Below are 23,361 nucleotides of genomic sequence, written 5' to 3'. Positions count from 1 at the left end.
AGGACATACCTCTTAGCTCTGGGACTAGTCTTGTTGCAAACCTTTGCACTTTCTCTAGTTTCTTTATGTGCTTGGCTAGGTGTGGGTTCCAAACTGGTGCCGCATACTCCAATATGGGCCTAACGTACACGGTGTACAGGGTCCTGAACGATTCCTTATTAAGATGTCGGAATGCTGTTCTGAGGTTTGCTAGGCGCCCATATGCTGCAGCAGTTATTTGGTTGATGTGCGCTTCAGGAGATGTGCCTGGTGTTATACTCACCCCAAGATCTTTTTCCTTGAGTGAGGTTTGTAGTCTCTGGCCCCCTAGACTGTACTCCGTCTGCGGTCTTCTTTGCCCTTCCCCAATCTTCATGACTTTGCACTTGGTGGGATTGAACTCCAGGAGCCAATTGCTGGACCAGGTCTGCAGCCTGTCCAGATCCCTTTGTAGTTCTGCCTGGTCTTCGATCGAATGAATTCTTCTCATCAACTTCACGTCATCTGCAAACAGGGACACTTCAGAGTCTATTCCTTCCGTCATGTCGTTCACAAATACCAGAAACAGCACTGGTCCTAGGACTGACCCCTGTGGGACCCCGCTGGTCACAGGTGCCCACTCTGACACCTCGCCACGTACCATGACTCGCTGCTGTCTTCCTGACAAGTATTCCCTGATCCATTGTAGTGCCTTCCCTGTTATCCCTGCTTGGTCCTCCAGTTTTTGCACTAATCTCTTGTGTGGAACTGTGTCAAACGCCTTCTTGCAGTCCAAGAAAATGCAATCCACCCACCCCTCTCTCTCTTGTCTTACTGCTGTCACCATGTCATAGAACTCCAGTAGGTTTGTGACACAGGATTTCCCGTCCCTGAAACCATGTTGGCTGCTGTTGATGAGATCATTCCTTTCTAGGTGTTCCACCACTCTTCTCCTGATAATCTTCTCCATGACTTTGCATACTATACATGTCAGTGACACTGGTCTGTAGTTTAGTGCTTCATGTCTGTCTCCTTTTTTAAAGATTGGGACTACATTTGCTGTCTTCCATGCCTCAGGCAATCTCCCTGTTTCGATAGATGTATTGAATATTGTTGTTAGGGGTACACATAGCGCCTCTGCTCCCTCTCTCAGGACCCATGGAGAGATGTTATCTGGCCCCATTGCCTTTGAGGTATCTAGCTCACTCAGAAGCCTCTTCACTTCTTCCTCGGTTGTGTGTACTGTGTCCAGCACTTGGTGGTGTGCCCCACCTCTCCGTCTTTCTGGAGCCCCTTCTGTCTCCTCTGTGAACACTTCTTTGAATCTCTTGTTGAGTTCCTCACATACTTCACGGTCATTTCTTGTTGTCTCTCCTCCTTCCTTCCTTAGCCTGATTACCTGGTCCTTGACTGTTGTTTTCCTCCTGATGTGGCTGTATAACAGCTTCGGGTCAGATTTGGCTTTCGCTGCTATGTCGTTTTCATATTGTCGTTGGGCCTCCCTTCTTATCTGTGCATATTCGTTTCTGGCTCTACGACTGCTCTCCTTATTCTCCTGGGTCCTTTGCCTTGTGTGTGTGTGTGTGTGTGTGTGTGTGTGCGTGTGTGTGCGTGTGTGTGTGCGTGTGTGTGTGTGTGTGTGTGTGTACTACTCACCTAGTTGTACTCACCTAGTTGAGGTTGCGGGGGTCGAGTCCGAGCTCCTGGCCCCGCCTCTTCACTGATCGCTACTAGGTCACTCTCCCTGAGCCGTGAGCTTTATCATACCTCTGCTTAAAGCTATGTATGGATCCTGCCTCCACTACATCGCTTCCCAAACTATTCCACTTACTGACTACTCTGTGGCTGAAGAAATACTTCCTAACATCCCTGTGATTCATCTGTGTCTTCAACTTCCAACTGTGTCCCCTTGTTACTGTGTCCAATCTCTGGAACATCCTGTCTTTGTCCACCTTGTCAATTCCTCTCAGTATTTTGTATGTCGTTATCATGTCCCCCCTATCTCTCCTGTCCTCCAGTGTCGTCAGGTTGATTTCCCTTAACCTCTCCTCGTAGGACATACCTCTTAGCTCTGGGACTAGTCTTGTTGCAAACCTTTGCACTTTCTCTAGTTTCTTTACGTGCTTGGCTAGGTGTGGGTTCCAAACTGGTGCCGCATACTCCAATATGGGCCTAACGTACACGGTGTACAGGGTCCTGAATGATTCCTTATTAAGATGTCGGAATGCTGTTCTGAGGTTTGCTAGGCGCCCATATGCTGCAGCAGTTATTTGGTTGATGTGCGCTTCAGGAGATGTGCCTGGTGTTATACTCACCCCAAGATCTTTTTCCTTGAGTGAGGTTTGTAGTCTCTGGCCCCCTAGACTGTACTCCGTCTGCGGTCTTCTTTGCCCTTCCCCAATCTTCATGACTTTGCACTTGGTGGGATTGAACTCCAGGAGCCAATTGCTGGACCAGGTCTGCAGCCTGTCCAGATCCCTTTGTAGTTCTGCCTGGTCTTCGATCGAGTGAATTCTTCTCATCAACTTCACGTCATCTGCAAACAGGGACACCTCAGAGTCTATTCCTTCCGTCATGTCGTTCACAAATACCAGAAACAGCACTGGTCCTAGGACTGACCCCTGTGGGACCCCGCTGGTCACAGGTGCCCACTCTGACACCTCGCCACGTACCATGACTCGCTGCTGTCTTCCTGACAAGTATTCCCTGATCCATTGTAGTGCCTTCCCTGTTATCCCTGCTTGGTCCTCCAGTTTTTGCACCAATCTCTTGTGTGGAACTGTGTCAAACGCCTTCTTGCAGTCCAAGAAAATGCAATCCACCCACCCCTCTCTCTCTTGTCTTACTGCTGTCACCATGTCATAGAACTCCAGTAGGTTTGTGACACAGGATTTCCCGTCCCTGAAACCATGTTGGCTGCTGTTGATGAGATCGTTCCTTTCTAGGTGTTCCACCACTCTTCTCCTGATAATCTTCTCCATGATTTTGCATACTATACATGTCAGTGACACTGGTCTGTAGTTTAATGCTTCATGTCTGTCTCCTTTTTTAAAGATTGGGACTACATTTGCTGTCTTCCATGCCTCAGGCAATCTCCCTGTTTCGATAGATGTATTGAATATTGTTGTTAGGGGTACACATAGCGCCTCTGCTCCCTCTCTCAATACCCATGGGGAGATGTTATCTGGCCCCATTGCCTTTGAGGTATCTAGCTCACTCAGAAGCCTCTTCACTTCTTCCTCGGTTGTGTGCACTGTGTCCAGCACATGGTGGTGTGCCCCACCTCTCCGTCTTTCTGGAGCCCCTTCTGTCTCCTCTGTGAACACTTCTTTGAATCTCTTGTTGAGTTCCTCACATACTTCACGGTCATTTCTTGTTGTCTCTCCTCCTTCCTTCCTTAGCCTGATTACCTGGTCCTTGACTGTTGTTTTCCTCCTGATGTGGCTGTACAACAGTTTCGGGTCAGATTTGGCTTTCGCTGCTATGTCATTTTCATATTGTCTTTGGGCCTCCCTTCTTATCTGTGCATATTCGTTTCTGGCTCTACGACTGCTCTCCTTATTCTCCTGGGTCCTTTGCCTTCTATATTTCTTCCATTCCCTAGCACACTTGGTTTTTGCCTCCCTGCACCTTTGGGTAAACCATGGGCTCATCCTGGCTTTTTCATTATTCCTGTTACCCTTGGGTACAAACCTCTCCTCAGCCTCCTTGCATTTTGTTGCTACATATTCCATCATCTCATTAACTGGCTTCCCTGCCAGTTCTCTGTCCCACTGAACCCCGTTCAGGAAGTTCCTCATTCCTGTGTAGTCCCCTTTCTTGTAGTTTGGCTTCATTCGTCCTGGCCTTCCTGCTTCTCCCTCCACTTGTAGCTCTACTGTGTATTCGAAGCTTAAAACCACATGGTCACTGGCCCCAAGGGGTCTTTCATATGTGATGTCCTCGATATCTGCACTACTCAAGGTGAATACTAAGTCCAGCCTTGCTGGTTCATCCTCTCCTCTCTCTCTTGTAGTGTCCCTTACGTGTTGGCACATGAAGTTTTCCAGTACCACCTCCATCATCTTAGCCCTCCATGTATCTTGGCCCCCATGTGGGTCCAAGTTCTCCCAATCGATCTCCTTGTGGTTAAAGTCACCCATGATCAGGAGCTTTGCCCTGCATGCATGAGCTCTTCTGGCCACTCTAGCCAGTGTGTCAACCATCGCTCTATTGCTCTCGTCGTACTCTTGCCTTGGCCTCCTGCTGTTCTGTGGTGGGTTATACATCACTGCTATTACCACCTTGGGACCTCCAGAGTGAAGCGTTCCCGCTATGTAATCACTTTCTTCTCCGCTGTCTCCTCTCTCCAGCTCATCAAAATTCCAGCGATTTTTGATCAGCAATGCCACTCCTCCACCCCCCCTGTTCCCTCTGTCTTTCCTCAGGATTTGGTATCCCGTTGGAAAGATGGCATCTGTTATCATACCTGTAAGCTTGGTTTCTGTGAGAGCTATGATGTCCGGTGATGCTTCTTTGACTCTTTCATGCCACTCCTCCCACTTATTTGTTATTCCATCAGCGTTTGTGTACCATACCTTCAGTTTCCTTTCCAACACTGTGGTTTGGGGGGCCTGTGAGGGTGGGAGACCTGGTGGCATACTGTGGGATTCTATAGCTCGGTGTTGGGTGGAGGCTGTGGGTATGGATTGTAGTGTGTGTTGGGATGGTGTGATAGGTTGTATGGTTCTGAGAATAGTTGTGTGTGTGCTTGCCCTTGCTGTTCTGTTCTGCTCTGACTGACCTCTGCTGGTTCCATCCTTGTCTCTTTTCCTAGCTCCTTTCGCTTTTTTGTCCTCTCCCTCAGCTGCTGTCGTTCTGATTTTGTTCTGTCTCTGTCTAGGAACACCCTCTTGTACTCTTCCGAGTATTTCAATCGTGGTTTCTCTTGGAGGATCCTGTTCCGCACTGTTTCCGTCCTGAGAATCAGCTTGATTGGTCGGTTTCTCCCCTTCGAGTACCCCCCTATTCTCTGAAAATTTACAATCTCGTCCATCTCTTCACCTATTTCCGTGATGATTTTCTCAATCTCCTTTCTTTCTTCCTGCTGCCTTTCAGTGTGTGTCCTTTCCTCTCTCTCCTGAAGCCCATGGATAAACACTGATTTTGCCCTTTCCTCCTCCCATTGCCTCACCCTCTGTGACTCTGGATCCTGCCTGTATGTGGTCAGTTTCTCCCTTGATTTTTCCAGTGGCTCTTGATAGCATGGTTGTGCCTCAGCATTCGACCTATCACCCTCTCCATCTGCAACCAGCTGTTCTTCCCTTTCACTCCTTGGTCCTTGGCAGGCTGATATGACCTTAGCATAATTCATAATTCCTTCCTTCCTGTTCGGCCTCGCAGCTTCATATGCTGTGTCTTCTCTGGTCACTGCCCCTGTAACTCGCTTCAGCCTATTTATCTCAACTTCTAGGACCCTTATCTTGGCTACTGCAGTTTCGACTTGTGCCTCCCAATTCTTTGTCTCCTTCTCCAACCTCTTTTCCAATTTCACAGAGAGCTCTTTCTCCATTTTTTTAGAAAGCTCTCCTAATTTTCTCTCCACTGTTGTTCCATCCTTTTCCACTGCTCCTCCATCCACTCTTCCATACCAGAACCATTTGTGTGTGTGTGTGTGTGTGTGTGTGTGTGTGTGTGTGTGTGTGTGTGTGTGTGTGTGTGTGTGTGTGTGTGTGTGTGTGTGTGTGTACTCACCTATTTGTACTCACCTATTTGTGGTTGCAGGGGTCGAGTCACAGCTCCTGGCCCCGCCTCTTCACTGATTGCTACTAGGTCCTCTCTCTCCCTGCTCCATGAGCTTTATCATACCTCGCCTTAAAACTATGTATGGTTCCCGCCTCCACTACGTCACTTTCTAGGCTATTCCACGGCCTGACTACTCTATGACTGAAGAAATACTTCCTAACATCCCTTTGATTCATCTGAGTCTTCAACTTCCAATTGTGACCTCTTGTGTCTGTGTCCCATCTCTGGAACATCCCGTCTTTGTCCACCTTGTCTATTCCGCGCAGTATTTTATATGTCGTTATCATGTCTCCCCTGACCCTCCTGTCCTCCAGTGTCGTCAGGCCGATTTCCCTCAACCTTTCTTCGTAGGACAATCCCCGTAGCTCTGGGACTAGTCTTGTTGCAAACCTTTGCACTTTCTCTAATTTCTTGACGTGCTTGACTAGGTGTGGATTCCAAACTGGTGCTGCATACTCCAGTATGGGCCTGACGTAAATGGTATACAGAGTCTTGAACGAATCCTTACTGAGGTATCGGAACGCTATCCGTAGGTTTGCCAGGCGCCCGTATGCTGCAGCAGTTATCTGATTGATGTGCGCCTCAGGAGATATGCTCGGTGTTATACTCACCCCCAGATCTTTTTCCTTGAGTGAGGTTTGCAGTCTTTGGCCATCTAAACTATATTGTGTCTGCGGTCTTCTTTGCCCTTCCCCAATCTTCATGACTTTGCATTTGGCAGGGTTAAATTCAAGGAGCCAGTTGCTGGACCAGGCTTGTAGCCTGTCCAGGTCTCTTTGTAGTCCTGCCTGATCCTCATCCGATTTGATTCTTCTCATTAACTTCACATCATCTGCAAACAAGGACACTTCTGAGTCTATCCCTTCCGTTATGTCGTTCACATATACCAAGAACAGCACAGGTCCTAGGACTGACCCCTGTGGAACCCCGCTTGTCACAGGCGCCCACTCTGACACCTCGTCACGTACCATGACTCGTTGTTGCCTCCCTGTCAGGTATTCTCTGATCCATTGCAGTGCCTTTCCTGTTATGTGTGCCTGATCCTCTAGCTTTTGCAGTAACCTCTTGTGAGGAACTGTGTCGAAGGCCTTCTTGCAGTCCAAAAAATGCAGTCGATCCACCCCTCTCTCTCTTGTCTTACTTCTGTCACCTTGTCATAAAACTCTAGTAGGTTTGTGACACAGGATTTTCCTTCCCTGAAACCGTGCTGGTTGTCAATTATACACTTGTTTCTTTCCAGGTGCTCCACCACTCTCCTCCTGATGATCTTCTCCATGACCTTGCATACTATACACGTTAGTGATACAGGTCTGTAGTTTAGTGCCTCATGTCTGTCTCCCTTTTTAAAAATTGGGACTACATTTGCCATCTTCCATACCTCAGGGAGTTGCCCAGTTTCAAATGATGTGTTGAAGATCTTTGTTAATGGCTCACACAATATCTCTGCTCCCTCTTTAAGGACCCATGGAGAGATGTTGTCTGGTCCCACCGCCTTTGAGGTGTCAAGTTCGCATAGCAGCTTCTTCACCTCCTCCTTGGTTATATGTACCTCATCCAGCACTTGCTGGTGTACCCCCCTGTTCTGATTTCCTGGAGTCCTACTGGTTTCCACTGTAAATACTTCTTTAAATCTCGTGTTGAGCTCCTGACATACCTCTCGGTCGTTTCTTGTGAATTCCCCATCACCCTTCCTCAGTCTGATTACCTGGTCCTTGACTGTTGTTTTCCTCCTGATGTGGCTGTACAACAGCTTCGGGTCAGTCTTGACTTTCGATGCTATGTCATTTTCATATTGTCGCTGAGCCTCCCTTCTTATCTGTGCATATTCGTTTCTGGCTCTTCGGCTAATCTCTTTATTTTCCTGAGTTCTCTGTCTTCTGTACCTTTTCCATTCTCTAGTACACCTAGTTTTTGCCTCCCTACACCTTTGGGTGAACCAAGGACTCGTTCTGTTCTTCCCATTATTTCTGTTTCCCTTGGGAACAAACCTCTCCTCTGCCTCCATTCTGTGTGTCCCTACACCTGTGTGTGTGTGTGTGTGTGTGTGTGTGTGTGTACTCACCTAATTGTACTCACCTAATTGTGGTTGCAGGGGTCGAGACTCAGCTCCTGGCCCCGCCTCTTCACTGATCGCTACTGGATCCTCTCTCTCTCTGCTTCCTGAGCTTTGTCATACCTCTTCTTAAAACTATGTATGGTTCCTGCCTCCACTACTTCACTTGCTAGGCTATTCCACTTGCTGACAACTCTATGACTGAAGAAATACTTCCTAACGTCCCTGTGACTCGTCTGAGTCTTCAGCTTCCAGTTGTGACCCCTTGTCCCTGTGTCCCCTCTCTGGAACATCCTATCTCTGTCCACCTTGTCTATTCCCCGCAGTATCTTGTATGTCGTTATCATGTCTCCCCTGACCCTTCTGTCCTCCAGTGTCGTCAGTCCGATTTCCCTTAACCTTTCCTCGTACGACATTCCCTTGAGCTCTGGGACTAGCCTTGTTGCAAACCTTTGTACTTTCTCTAACTTCTTGACGTGCTTGACCAGGTGTGGGTTCCAGACTGGTGCTGCATACTCCAGTATGGGCCTAACATACACAGTGTACAGTGTCTTGAACGATTCCTTATTAAGGTATCGGAACGCTATTCTCAGGTTTGCCAGGCGCCCGTATGCTGCAGCGGTTATTTGGTTGATGTGTGCCTCCGGTGATGTGCTCGGTGTTATGGTCACCCCAAGGTCTTTCTCCCTGAGTGAGGTCTGTAGTCTTTGTCCACCTAGCCTATACTCTGTCTGCGGTCTTCTTTGCCCCTCCCCAATCTTCATGACTTTGCATTTGGCTGGATTGAATTCGAGAAGCCAGTTACTGGACCACATGTCCAGCCTGTCCAGGTCTCTTTGCAGTCCTGCCTCATCCTCGTCCGATTTAATTCTTCTCATCAACTTCACGTCATCTGCGAACAGGGACACTTCAGAGTCTATTCCTTCCATCATGTCGTTCACATATATCAAAAATAGCACTGGTCCTAGAACTGACCCCTGTGGGACCCCGCTCGTAACAGGCGCCCACTGTGATACCTCTTCACGTACCATGACTCGTTGCTGCCTCCCTGTCAGGTATTCCCTTATCCATTGCAGTGCCCTCCCTTTTACGTGCGCCTGATCCTCCAGCTTCTGCACTAATCTCTTGTGGGGAACTGTGTCAAAGGCCTTCCTGCAGTCTAGGAAAACGCAATCTACCCACCCCTCTCTCTCGTGTCTTACTTCTGTTACCTTGTCATAAAACTCCAGGAGGTTTGTGATACAAGATTTGCCTTCCATGAACCCATGCTGGTTTTCATTTATAATCTTGTTCCTTTCCAGGTGTTCGACCACTCTCCTCCTGATAATCTTCTCCATGACTTTGCACACAATACATGTCAGAGACACAGGTCTGTAGTTTAGTGCCTCGTTTCTGTTTCCTTTCTTAAATATGGGGACTACATTAGCTGTCTTCCATTTCTCAGGTAGTTGCCCAGTTTCAAGGGATGTGTTGAAGATTGTGGTTAGAGGCACGCACAGCATCTCTGCTCCTTCTCTAAGGACCCATGGGGAGATGTTGTCCGGTCCCATCGCCTTTGAGGTGTCAAGGTCACTTAAGAGCTTCTTCACCTCCTCCTCAGTTGTTCGTATGTCATCCAACACTTGTTGGTATATTCCCTCTTGATGTTCCCTTCTGTGCTGTCTTCCCACAGCCCTTCCTGTCTCTACTGTAAAAACTTCCTTAAATCTCCTGTTCAGCTCCTCACATACCTCCTGATCATTTCTTGTGAGTTCTCCACCTTCTGTCCTTAATCTGATCACCTGGTCTTTGACTGTTGTCTTCCTCCTGATGTGGCTATACAACAGTTTCGGGTCAGTCTTGATTCTCGATGCTATGTCATTTTCATACTGTCGCTGGGCCTCCCTCCTTACCTGTGCGTACTCATTCCTGGCTCTGCGACTGATCTCCCTATTTTCGTGTGTTCTCTGCCTTCTGTACTTTTTCCATTCTCTATTGCACTTTGTTTTTGCCTCCTTACACCGTCGGGTAAACCAGGGGCTCGTTCTGGTCTTCCCGTTGTTACTGTTGCCCTTGGGAATAAACCTTTCCACTGCCTCCTTGCATTTTGTTGTTACATATTCCATCATTTCATTTACTGGCTTTCCTGCCAGTTCTCTGTCCCACTGGACCTCCCGCAGGAAGTTCTTCAACCCTATGTAGTCCCCTCTTTTATAGTCAGGCTTTTCCCATTCAACTCCTGTTATTCTCTCCACTTGCAGCTCTACTATGTATTCAAAGCACAGAACCACGTGGTCGCTAGCTCCTAGGGGACTCTCATACTTGATGTCCTCAATGTCTGAGCTGCCCAGGGTGAACACAAGGTCCAATCTTGCTGGTTCATCCTCCCCTCTCACTCTGGTAGTGTCCTTAACATGTTGGTGCATGAGGTTTTCCAGCACCACGTCCAACATCCTGGCTCTCCATGTTTCGGGACCCCCATGTGGCTCCAGGTTTTCCCAGTCAATCTCCCTGTGGTTGAAATCCCCCATAACCAGCAACTTTGCTCTGCTGGAGTGAGCTCTTCTTGCCACCTCAGCAAGTGTGTCCACCATTGCTCTGTTGCTCTCTTCATATTCCTCTCTTGGCCTCCTGCAGTTCTGTGGTGGATTATACATCACTGCAATGACCACTTTGTGTTCCCCAGACTGAAGTGTACCTGCTATGTAGTCTCTTTCTCCCGTCTCATCTATTCCTTCCATTTTCTCGAATTTCCATCTGTTTTTTACGAGCAGAGCAACCCCACCTCCCCCCCTGCCCCTTCTATCTTTCCTCATGATCTGGTATCCTGGTGGGAAGAGTGCCTCTGTTATTGTCTCCATGAGTTTTGTTTCTGTAACTGCTATGATGTCTGGCCCGTATGCTGCAGGAGTTAGTTGGTTGATGTGCGCCTCAGGAGATGTGCCTAGTGTTATACTCACTCTAAGATCCTTTTCCTTGAGTGAGGTTTGTAGTCTCTGGCCTCCTAGACTGTGCTCTGTCTGCGGTCTTCTTTGCCCTTCCCAAATCTTCATGACTTTACACTTGGTGGGGTTCAATTCCAGGAGCCAGTTTCTGGACCATGCCTGCAGCCTGTCCAAATTTCTTTGTAGTTCATCCTGGTCCTCATTCGATTGAATTCTTCTCATCAACTTCACATCATCTGCAAACAGGGACACTTCGGAGTCTATTCCTTCTGTCATGTCGTTCACAAATACCAGAAACAGCACCGGTCCTAGGGCTGACCCCTGTGGAACCCCGCTCATCACAGGCACCCACTCTGACACCTCGCCACGTACCATGACTCGCTGTTGTCTTCCTGCCAGGTATTTCCTGATCCATTGTAGTACCTTCCCTGTTATCCCTGCCTGGTCCTCTAGCTCTTGCACTAACCTCTTGTGTGGAACTTTGTAAAACGCCTTCTTACAGTCCAAGAAAATGCAATCTACCCGCCCCTCTCTTGTCGTACTGCTGTCACCCTGTCATAGAACTCCAGTAGGTTTGTGACACAGGATTTCCCGTCCCTGAAACCGTGCTGGCTGTCGTTGATAAGCTCATTCCTTTCTAGGTGCTCCACCACTCTTCTGATAATCTTCTCCATGACTTTGCATACTATACATGTCAGTGACACTGGTCTGTAGTTTAATGCTTTGTGTCTGTCCCCTTTTTTAAAAAATGGGGCTACATTTGCTGTCTTCCATACCTCAGGTAGTCGCCCTGTTTCGATAGATCTGTTGAATATTGTTGTTAGGGGTACACATAGCACCTCTGCTCCCTCTCTCAGGACCCATGGAGAGATGTTATCCGGCCCCATCGCCTTTGAAGTATGTAGCTCACTTAGCAGCCTCTTCACTTCTTCCTCGGTTGTATGTATTGTGTCCAACACTTGATGGTGTACCCCACCTCTCCATCTTTCTGGAGTCCCTTCTGTCTCCTCTGTGAACACTTCTTTGAATCTCATGTTGAGTTCCTCACATACTTCGCTGTCGTTTCTTGTGATCTCTCCTTCTTCCTTCCTCAGCCTGAATACTTGGTCCTTGACTGTTGTTTTCCTCCTGATGTGGCTGTACAACAGCTTCGAGTCAGATTTGACTTTCGCTGCTATGTCATTTTCATATTGTCATTGGGCCTCCCTTCTTACCTGTGCATATTCATTTCTGGCTCTACGACTTCTCTCCTTATTCTCCTGGGTCTTTTGCCTTCTATACTTCCTCCATTCCCTAGCACACTTGGTTTTGGCCTCTCTGCACCTTTGGGTGAACCAAAGGCTCATCCTGGCTTTCTCGTTATTTCTGTTACCCTTGGGTACAAACCTCTCCTCAGCTTCCTTGCATGTTGTTGTCACATATCCCATCATCTCGTTCACTGACTTCCCTGCCAGTTCTCTGTCCCACTGAACCCTGTGTAGGAAATTCTTCATGCCAGTGTAGTCCCCTCTCTTGTAGTTTGGCTTCATTCGTCCTGCCCTTCCTGCTTCCCTCTCCACTTGTAACTGTGCTATATATTCGAAGCTCAGAACCACATGATCACTGGCCATGAGGGGTCATTCATATATGGTGTCCTTAATATCTGCGCTACTAAAGGTGAATACTAGGTCCAGTCTTGCTGGCTCATCCTCTCCTCTCTGATAGTGTTCCTTATGTGTTGGTACATGAGGCTTTCCAGTACCACCTCCATCATCTTAGCCCTCCACGTTTCTGGCCACCTTTGGATCTCCAGACTGAAGTGTTCCTATTATATAGTCTCTTGCTTCTCCTGTCTCCTCTCTCAAGTTCATCAAAATCCTATCGGTTTTTGATGAGCAGTGCCACTCCTCCACCCCCTCTGTTCCCTGTCTTTCCTCAGGATCTGATATCCTGTTCGAAAGATGGCATCTGTTATCATTCCTGTGTGCTTGATTTCTGTGAGAGCTATGATGTCCAGTGATGCCTCTTTGACTCTTTCATGCCATTCCTCCCACTTATTCGTTATTCCATCAGTGTTGGTATACCATACCTTCAGTTTCCTCTCCAATACTGTGTTCTGGGGGTCTGTGAGGGGGAGGACCTAGCGGTATGCTGTGGGATTCTACAGTGTACTGTGGGGTGGGGGCTGCAAGTGTGAATCTTGGTTTGTGTCGGGATAGCATGTTTGGTTGTGGGATTCCAGGGGTGGTTCTTTGTGGGCGTGTGCTTGTTGCTCTGCCCTGCTCTGGTTGTCCTCTGTTGATTCTGTCCTTGTCTCTCTTCTTAGCCCGTTTCGCACCGTTTGTCTTGAAAATCAGCTTGACCAGTCGATTTGTTTCTTTCATGTCCTCCTCGTCTATTTCTTTGATGTTCTCAATCTCCTGTTTTCATTCTGCTGTCTTTCATTGTGCATTCTCCCCTCACTCTCCTGAAGCCAATGAATAAACACCAACATTTCTCTCTCCACCTTCCATTGTCTTTCCCCTCTGTGCCTCTGGCTCCCATTTGTACATGTCCATTGTTTCCCTTATTTTTTCCTGTAGCTCTTGGTGGCATGGTCATGCCTATGCATAGGACCTAATCCCATCTATACCCTCTCCCCACTCTCTTACTGCTTTCCTTGCTCCCAGTTACTTTCTCTTTTTTGTTCCTCGGCCCTGCTTGGTGGTCTGATAGGGCCTTAGTGCAAGTCGGGTCTCGTTCCTTACCACTGGGCTCCTTGTTCAGCAGGGAAGTACCTGCTTCCCATGCTATGTCACCTCTTGGCAATAGCCGTGTAACTGCAGAAGCCAGGATCTTATCCTGGCTTCTGCAGCTTCAGCTTGCGACTCCCATTTCTTCCTCTCTGCCTCCAATCTCTTCTCCATTTTTCCAGAAAACTCACCTAGTTTACTCTCCCACTCTTGCTCCATCCTTTTACATTGTTCTTCCATCCATTCTTCTCTAACAGAACCATTTTCCTCTGATCCTCTGAGACTTTGACTTCTGGGGATAGTAAAGGGGGGAGAGAAAGGGGAAGAGAAATGTGTGTGTGTGTCTGTCTGCCTGTGTACTCACCTAATTGTACTCACCTAATTGTGGTTTCAGATGTCGAGACTCAGCTCCTGGCCCTGCCTCTTCACTGAACTCTACTAGGTCCTCTCTCTCCATGCTCAATGAGCTTTATCATACCTTGTCTAAAAGCTATGTATGGTTCCTGCCTCCACTACATGCTTGCTAGACTATTCCACTTCCTGACAACTCAATGACTGAAGAAATACTTCCTAACGTCCCTCTGACTCATCTGAGTCTTCAACTTCCAAGTGTAACCACTTGTTTCTGTGTCCCCTCTCTGGAACATCCTGCCTCTGTCCACCTTTTCTATTCCACGCAGTATTTTGTATGTCGTTATCATGTCTCCTCTAACCCTCCTGTCCTCCAGTGTCATCAGGTCTACTTCCCTTAGCTTTTTTTTCGTAGGAACTAACCTTTGTACTTTCTCTAATTTCTTGATGTGCATGACCCAGTGTGTGTTCCAAACTGGTGTTGCATACTCCAGTATGGGCCTGACATTCACGGTGAACAGTGTCTTGAAAGATTCCTTACTAAGGTATGGGAATGCTATTCTCAGGTTTGCCAGGCGCCCATATGCTGCAGCAGTTATCTGGTTGATGTGTGCTTCCGGAGACGTGCTCGGTGTTATACTCACCCCAAGACCTTTCTACTTGAGTGAGGTTTGCAGCCTTTGGCCACAGCCTATACTATGTCTGTGATCTTCTTTGCCCTTCCCCGATCTTCGTGACTTCGCATTTGGCGGATTAAACTCGAGAAGCCAGTTGCTAGACCAGGTGTCCATCCTGTCCAAGTCTCTTTGAAGACCTGCCTGATCCTTATCTGATTTAATTCTCCTCATTAATTTCACATCATCTGTGAATAAGGACACTTCTGAATTTATCCCTTTCATCATGTCATTCACATGCTCCAAAAATAGTACTGGTCTTAAGACCGACCTCTGTGGGACCCCACTCATTACAGGTGCCCACTGTGATACCTCATCACGTACCATGACTCATTGTTGCCTCTCTGTCAGGTATTCTCTGATCCATTGCAGTGCCCTTTCTGTTATATGCGCCTGATTCTCTAGCTTCTGCAGTAATCTCTTGTGAGGAACTGTGTCGACGGCCATCTTGTAGTCCAAGAAAATGCAATCACCCCACCCCTTTCTCTCGTGTCTTACTTCTGTTACTTTATCATGAAACTCCAGAAGGTTTGTGACACAGGATTTGCCTTCCATGAATCTGTGCTGATTGTCATTTATAATCTTGTTCAGTTCCAAGTGATCCACCACTCTCCTCCTGATAATCTTCTCCATGACTTTGCTTACCATACATGTCAGTGACACTGGTCTATAGTTTAGTGCGTCTTTTCTGTCTCCTTTTCTGAAAATGGGAACTACATTTGCCATCTTCCATACCTCAGGTAGTTGCTCAGTTTCAAGGGATGTTTAAGATTACGATTAGTGGCATACACAGCATTTTTTCTCCTTCTCTAAGGACACATGGAGAGATGTCCGGTCCCACTGCTTTTGATGTATCAACTTCACTTAGCAGCTTCTTTACCTGCTCCTCAGTTGTGTGTGTCATCCAACACTTGTTGGAATATTCCTTGATGTCCCCCTTTGTTCTGTCTTCCCAGATTCCTTCCTGTCTCCACTGTAAATACTTCCTTAAATCTCGTGTTGAGCTCCTCACACACCTCTTGATCGTTTCTTGTGAGTTCCCCACCTTCTTTACCAAGCTTGATCACCTGGGCTTTGATTGTTGTCTTCCTCCTAATGTGGCCATACGTCAGTTTCGGGTCAGACTTGACTTTCGATGGTATGTCTTCGTCATACCGTCGCTGGGCCTCCCTCCTTATCTGTTCATACTCGTTTCTGGTGCTTCAATTAATCTCCTTATTTTCCTGTGTTCTTTGCCTCCTGTACTTTTTCCATTCTCCCTACACCTTCGGGTAAACCAGGAGCTCGTTCTGTTCTTCCGATTATTTCTGTTGCCCTTGGGAACAAACCTTTCCTCTGCCTCCTTGCATTTTGTTATTGTGTATTCCATCATTTTGATAACTGACTTTCCTACCAGTTCTCTGTCCCACTGAACCTCCTGCAGGAAGTTCCTTGTGCCTGTGTAGTTCCCCCTTTTATAGTCCGGCTTTTCTCATTCAACTCCTGTTACCCTCTCCACTTGTAGCTCTATTATGTATTCAAAGCACAGAACCACGTGATCACTAGCTCCCAGGGGCCTCTCATATGTGATGTCCTCAATGTCTGAACTGCTCAAGGTGAACACAAGGTCCAATCTTGCTGGTTCATCCTTCTCTCTCTCTATGGTAGTGTTCTTAACATGTTGATGCATGAGGTTTTCCGGTACCATATCTATCATCCTGGATCTCCATGTTTCAGGACTCCTGTGTGGCTCCAGGTTTTCTCAGTCCATCTCCCTGTGGTTGAAATCGCCCATAACCAGTAACTTTGCTCTGCTCGGGTGAGCTCTTCTTTCCACTTCAACTAGTGTGCCCACCATTGCATTTTTCATATTTCTCTCTTAACCTTCTGCAGTTCTGTGGTGGATTATACATCACTGCAATGACTTCCTTATGTTCACCAGATTGAAGTGTACCTACTACGTAGTCCCTTTCTCCAGTCTCGTCCATGCCTCCCATTTCCTCAAATTTCCATCGGTTTTTTACGAGTAGTGCAACCCCTCCTCCCCCTCTGCTCTTATCTTCCCCCAGGATCTGATATCCTGGTGGGAAGATTGCATCTATTATTGTCTCAGTGAGTTTCGCTACTGTGACTGCTGTGATGTCTGGGGACTTCTGATTGATTCTTTCATGCCACTTCTCATGTTTATTCATTATTCCATCTGCATTCGTGTACCAAACCTTCAACTTCTTTTCTAAAACTTTGGTTCTGGGACAATATTGGGGTTGGGAGAGCGGGAGCCCTGGCACGGGCCTATGGGGGTTGAGGTGGGGGTGGGGGCAGAGTTCCCATAGGGCGGTGCTGTTGGGGTGGGATTCGTTGTATGGGGGATGGAGACAGAGGGATCAGTGTGTGATTGTTGGTTTAGATTGTTCAGTTGCCTTGGGGTTGTTGTGGTTGAAGTCCTTCTGCGGGTGTTTCTGGGGTGTGTGTTTGCCCTTCTATCTGTGTCTGAGTTATTCTGCTCTTCTTTGTCATTTTCTCCCGCTCCTCCTTTCGTTTTAGTACTCTCTCTTTCAGCATCATCCTTTCCTCTTGTGTTTTGTCTCGATCGAGGCATACACTCTGGAACTCCAGTTTTTCTCTCAGTCGTGCTTTCTCCTGCAGGATCATGGTTCGAGTTGATTCTGCCTTGGAAATTACTTTGAGAGGCCGTTTCCTTCTCCTTGCAAACCATCCAATTCTCCAAATATTTGTCACCTGGGTCATGTCGCCCTCACCTATTGCTTTCTTGATACCTTCAATTGCTTTTTTCTCCTTCTGTTTTCTTTCATCATAAGTTTCCCCTTCGGCTTTCTGGAGCCCGTAGACACAAACTAATCTCTCCCTTTCTTCCTCCAACTGTGTCTCCCATTGCGTCCACCGAGGTGTTTTTGTTCCTTCCCTTGAACCGTTCCTTCCTTCAATTTCTTCCCTAGCTGAGGCCCTTATTCTCATTGTTCTGTCTTTCCTGCTCTGCTGTTCCTGGCCCCTGCAGGTGTCTGTTAGAGTCCCTGCATATATGAGAGCTCCTTCAATGTCTTCAGACCTCTCATATGTTCCTAGTGTGCTCCTTGTCTTTCCCTTGGCCCGATGTGGGTCTGCCAGGACCTTAGCATACAGTATAGCTTCCTTGCTCCCTCCAGTCCCCTTGTCTGTGCCTGATGTAGAAGATCCTGATGTTATGTCTGTACTGTTATTTTTCTCTTTAGGCTGTTTCAAGGTTCTCAGTTCCTCTTCTAAGCACTGTGTGTGTGTGTGTGTGTGTGTGTGTGTGTGTGTGTGTGTGTGTGTGTGTTTGCATCAAAATCCTAATAAATACTTAATTAAACTTAGGCAGAATAACCACTTAAGAAAATTGAAAAGCAGAATTTCCCGCGGGGCGCTGGTATAATTTACACCAGGTGCCAGAAGGGGAGGGAGGAGTTAGGAGGGAAGGGAACACAAGGTGTATTAACCTATACGAACACAGTAACCAGGGTGTTAGAATGTAAGTCGCTTGTTGAGAAATGGTATTACCAGCTAAGATTAATTTATAAATTTAAATATAGAGAACACTTAGCTGATAAAAGACAGCAAATCGTCTACACAGCCGCCCCTGCAGACGAGGTCTTGAATTGTTGTCATGATCATCTCTCAACGGGCTGAAATGAGTTATAATTTGTAAGATTATAAATTACCCCTAGGGGGTGTTATGTCAGCATATTTCATTCACTGATTGCTGACAAACTTACTTGTTGTTTGGACTCAAAAGTCCGCACCTTACTGCCGACTATAGGTTGATTACAAACTCCTTGCGACTCAAGAACTGCGCAGTCCCCCGTACTACAAGAAATTCGTAACCTACCTTGCTCTTGTAGCGTGAGCTATGGTGTTCTTCACACCTTCGACAGATATCGGTGACTTGATAGAAGCTGAAGTGTCCTTGGATGTCCACGTCTTCCATAGTCTAGGAATACGCACACTGGTGCACTATGTTCCACAAGATTTGTCTTTATTGTTCACAATCTTATCACTTAAGAAGCTGATCACACTTCTCAAGTGTTTATTGTGTTTTATGAGACAATTTGTTCACACTAACGCACAGATCGTTCTTTGTTGGTTATCCTGGCGTCAGTGTCACTCTCAGTAGAGTCAAAAGTAATCTGAAGACGCCACAGCACCCCACCCCGTTACTACCCCTAGCACAAAGGAAAAGCTGACCTAGTACTTTTGCTTCCTTGCCAAACTTCCTCCATGAAGCAAAGCAGAATGCTTTGCTTCTTGCTGTCTTAAGCATAGACAACAATGTCCACTATCTTTACTATGGTAATAAAGTGGGAGCAGGATTTTCCTTAATTGTCCTGCTAAGGTAAGAGATGTACTGTCTCTTATTAAAATACACTCTGCAACACTGGACTGCACGGAGCGGCGGTCGCTTGACCACAGGTCGTATACTTTTACTGCATCTGGGATCAATTACTCGCTGTAGCAGTAAAAAAGATGCTTGCCCCTTCTGAGAGGGCTGGGCCCCTCAGGGCTGAAAGGGGCTGAAGGGGCTGATACCCCCCTCCTGGAGAAGATTTCTCCACACTGGGGGGCGGTGGAGGTTCGCTGCAGGTGAACTATTCATCACTTAACATTAATTTGATTTTCTCACTCGGCACCACTGCTGCTTGCCTTTTCTGAACAGCTTTAGTCTGTGTGGTTTCTGGAGAATCACTAATTTTATTTTCAACACTGTGTAATTCTAACTGCACTAGTTTATTTATTGTCCGCTTATTCACTACACCTTTGCTTAAAACATCAACTGTCCTGATGATTCCATTTGCATCAGGATATATGGTCACAATTTTTCCAAGTGGCCATTGGGACCTCGGACCATCATTGTCAATAATCACTATGTCACCAGGTCTTAAGGACTTATGATTTTCAGGAACACCAGCTCCATAGAAGTGTTCTCTCAATGAGGTGAGATAGTCTTCTCGCCAAATTTTCTCCCAACGTTCAATCACTTTATTAAGGTGTTTGAATTTACGTCTGAGTTGCTCAGGTTCGAAATAAGTAGGATCCTCTATGATTTCTTTATCATTCATGGGAGGAACAGGTTCGAGCCTTCTGCCATGGAGTAAATGAGATGGACTTAACACTTCTAAATTGTCCAGATCATCGGTAACATAAGTTAGAGGTCTGTTGTTGACTCTATTTTCTATTTCAGTCACAACTGTACGGAATTCTTCTAAGTCGATTCTTTGACGATGAAGAGTCTTCCTTAAACAACGTTTTACAATGCCGATCATTCTTTCATAAAATCCGCCGTGCCATGGAGATTTAGGAGGAATGTATCTCCAACGACAACTGCGTTGATTCAGCATCTGTTGTACTTCTGGTTGATCAAAGATCTTGCTTATATAAGCAGCACCAGCAACAAAGTTCGTTGCATTATCTGAAATCATCAGTCTGGGACATGCCCTTCTGGCTGCAAACCTTCTGAATAATTTGATAAAGGTTTCAGCAGACATGTCAGTGGCTACTTCTAGATGTACTGCTCTAGTTGTAGCACAAGTGAACAAACAGATGTACACCTTGATGGGAACTTTGTCAACTGTTTTGGTTAAAATTATTGGTCCAGTGTAATCTACACCTGTCACCTCAAATGGAGTGATATGACAAACTCTTTCAGAGGGATATGGAGGTGGACCTGGATACTGACATACTCGCATATCGTAGTGACGACAAGTAATACAGTCCTTTATTTGTTTTTTCACACTTTGTCGACCTTGAGGTATCCAGTAGGATTGTCGTATATGACAAAGTGTGTCAGCTACCCCACCATGTAACACGTTACTGTGGGCGTTTTGCACAATCAGTTTTGTTAGCCAATGATTCTTGGGGATCAATATTGGATGTATGGCTTCTTTAGGTAGTGAAGAATTATGAATTCTTCCTCGACATCTTATAATCTTTTCTGAGTCGAGATAAAGTCCTAAAGAATTAATCATGACAGGTTTCTTTGGGGATTTATCTTGTGTTTCTAGAAATTTATATTCTGTAGAGAAAACATCTTTCTGTATTAGTTTCACCCAGTATTTAATGGGTTCAAGATATTCATAATCAGGTTTTATTCCTTTAATGAATTTAAAGACAAGAGCTGTAACTCTTAAGAGTTTACCCAAAGATGAGTATTTAGATCCATCAATGACTATTTCTGTTGTGTCTGCAGTATTTACACAACTTATTTCTGCTGTGTTCAAGCAGACTGTTTCTTCTGGCATAATGTGAGCCTTTTGCTGAGGCCAGTTATTTTCATTAGAGAGCCAGTTCGGTCCGTGGAGCCATAATTTATTATCCACAAATTTCTTGAGTGGGACACCACGTGACAACATGTCAGCTGGATTCTCTTGGGTAGAGACGTGGAGAAAGAGATAATCTCTCTGCATCTCTTTTATTTCTGCTACTCTGTTCTGTACATAGACCAACTTACTCTTATTATTTCTTAACCACTGGAGAACTGCTTCATTATCACTCCAGATCACGGTTTTTTCAATAGTGAGATGATCAAGTACTTTGTTGAGATAGACAGCTAATTTTGTACCTACATAGAGTGCTGTCAGTTCCAATTGTGGTACTGTTCTGACCTTCAAGGGTGCTACCCTGGCCTTTGAAGTAATTAGTGTACTTCCTTCAGCATTACTCATGTAAGCTACAGCGCCATAACCTCTGGTTGACGCATCACAGAACACATGTAATGTGTACTTGTTTCCCTCTTGACCTATTTGTCTGGGAAATTTAATTTGATGAAGTTGTTTAAACTCCTTGGATATTTCATCCCATGCTTGACTCATTTCTAGAGGCAAGTTCTCATCCCATCCAATTTTGAGCTTCCATGCATCTTGCATAAGCATTTTACCTTTTATGGTAATTGGTGAGACGAGTCCTAGAGGATCAAAACATTGTGATACCTCTGACAGTAAACTACGTTTAGTGAGTGTACTGCATGATTTATTGTTTATCCTTTTGAGACTCAAAGTATCTTCCTGTGTGTTCCAATTAAGTCCCAGCATATTGTTGCAATCAGGAATTTCAGCTTCAGGGAAATCTTCTTTGATAAGTTCCCTTAATTGCTTTGAATTTGTATTCCACATCCTTAGAGGCATATTTGCTTCTTTCATCTCCTTGTTAGCTTCTCTGTATAAGGATTTCAAATCCTCCTCTTTATTCACAGTACCTTGAAGATTGTCCACATAGAAACTTTTCTTTAAGATTTCTTTGAAGGGACTTTCAGATTTCTTCAAATGTGTATTTAGAGTAGCTTCTAGTAAGAATGGAGAGGATGTTGCACCAAATAATACTGATTTGAAACGATAAGTTTTCACAGGACTTTGAGGATCATGTGGATTTTCAGGCCACAAGAATCGAGTATAATCTCTATCTATTTCTTGTAGTCCTACTCTTAAGAAAGCTTTGGAAATATCAGCCGTGTAGGCATATGGGTTTGTGCGAAATTTCATAAGCACGTCTCCAAGCTTCTCAGTTAGTGAGGGTCCGGTCATCAGACAGTCATTAAGACTTGCTACATCTTTATTTGCACGTGCGCTGCAATTATATACAACACGTAGTGGAGTGGTTTCAGAATCTTTTCTGACTCCATGGTGCGGGAGATAATGAGCTTCTGTCTTCAACTTATCTTCGACTATTTCCTCAATGAATTTATTGTCCAACTGTTCTTGTATGATATTATCATAGACAGTCAGTAGCTCTGGATTCTTCCTGAGCTCATGTATTTGTGCTTTCATTTGTCCGAAAGCCATGCGATAATTGCTAGGCAGATGTGGTGGATTTAATTTCCATGGTAACCTAACCCAATACTGTCCATCTTTATATTTGACAGTGTCCAAATATTGGTTATAAGTCTGAGACTCTTGTGGGCTTGGTTTATTTACATCAATACCTATCGCATCTAAATCCCACAACTTATCAACTGGTTCATTCATTTCTTCCAGTAATGATAATTTTTGCTGTGGTACATGATCAGCGGTTATTCTCGTAACTAGTACATTTTCCACTGAATCAATATCAGCTTCTTTCCCACTTTGAGAGGGAATGGGACCACATATCATGTGGCCTCCTGCTGTTTTCAGCAAGTGAACATCATGTTTACTTACTATATTTTGCACAAAACAGTGATAATAATCACTTCCAATGATTAAATCAATTGGACTAATAGTGTCCGTCTGTATGTCAGGACAGGCTAACTTGACCTTAGCTGCTTTCAGTGCTGCAACTGTTTCTTTTAATCCCTGGATCTGCACAGACTTAGGCAAATCATCTACTACCACAGCTTCTACTGTCTTTTTCCTGTTTCCTAGACCAACAGTGATTCTGGCTAGGTCATATGTCTGTTTACCAGAATTGTGGAAAAAACCAGCTATATCTAACTGTATTTTGGCATAGGGTTGTTTATTCAGTTTCTGCAACACTGTTCTTCTTATGAAGGACCTTTGTGAGCCTTGATCAAATAGTGTTAGCACATTGGTTTTGTGTAATTTATTAGATAACTCAACTCGAGCTATCGGGAGAGCAGTTGCTTTAAACTTATCTCTCACATTTAATGCTGTTGCTTGTTGACTTCCTGATTCTGTGGAAGTCTTCTGCTGTTCAGCAAAAGTATTTGGGCATAATGCTGTATGATGCATACCCTTGCATTTAAAACACTTCTTCAGTGAGCATTTTCCTCCCTTGTGTTCACCTAAACACTTGATGCACCTTTTCAGCTGATGAACACGTTGTTTACGTGCCTCCATTGATGTGTATTGAATACAATACTGTGCCCAATGTGTTCCATCACAAAGTACACATTTTGGAGTACGTTTATGTGTGACAGTCTGTTTACTGTCTGTTGTATTCACAGCTTGATAAATGCCTATATG

This window comes from Cherax quadricarinatus, chromosome 6 (assembly GCF_038502225.1).
Source record: "Cherax quadricarinatus isolate ZL_2023a chromosome 6, ASM3850222v1, whole genome shotgun sequence".
Lineage (NCBI taxonomy): Eukaryota > Metazoa > Arthropoda > Malacostraca > Decapoda > Parastacidae > Cherax > Cherax quadricarinatus.
Note: the sequence above shows the minus strand (reverse complement) of the source record.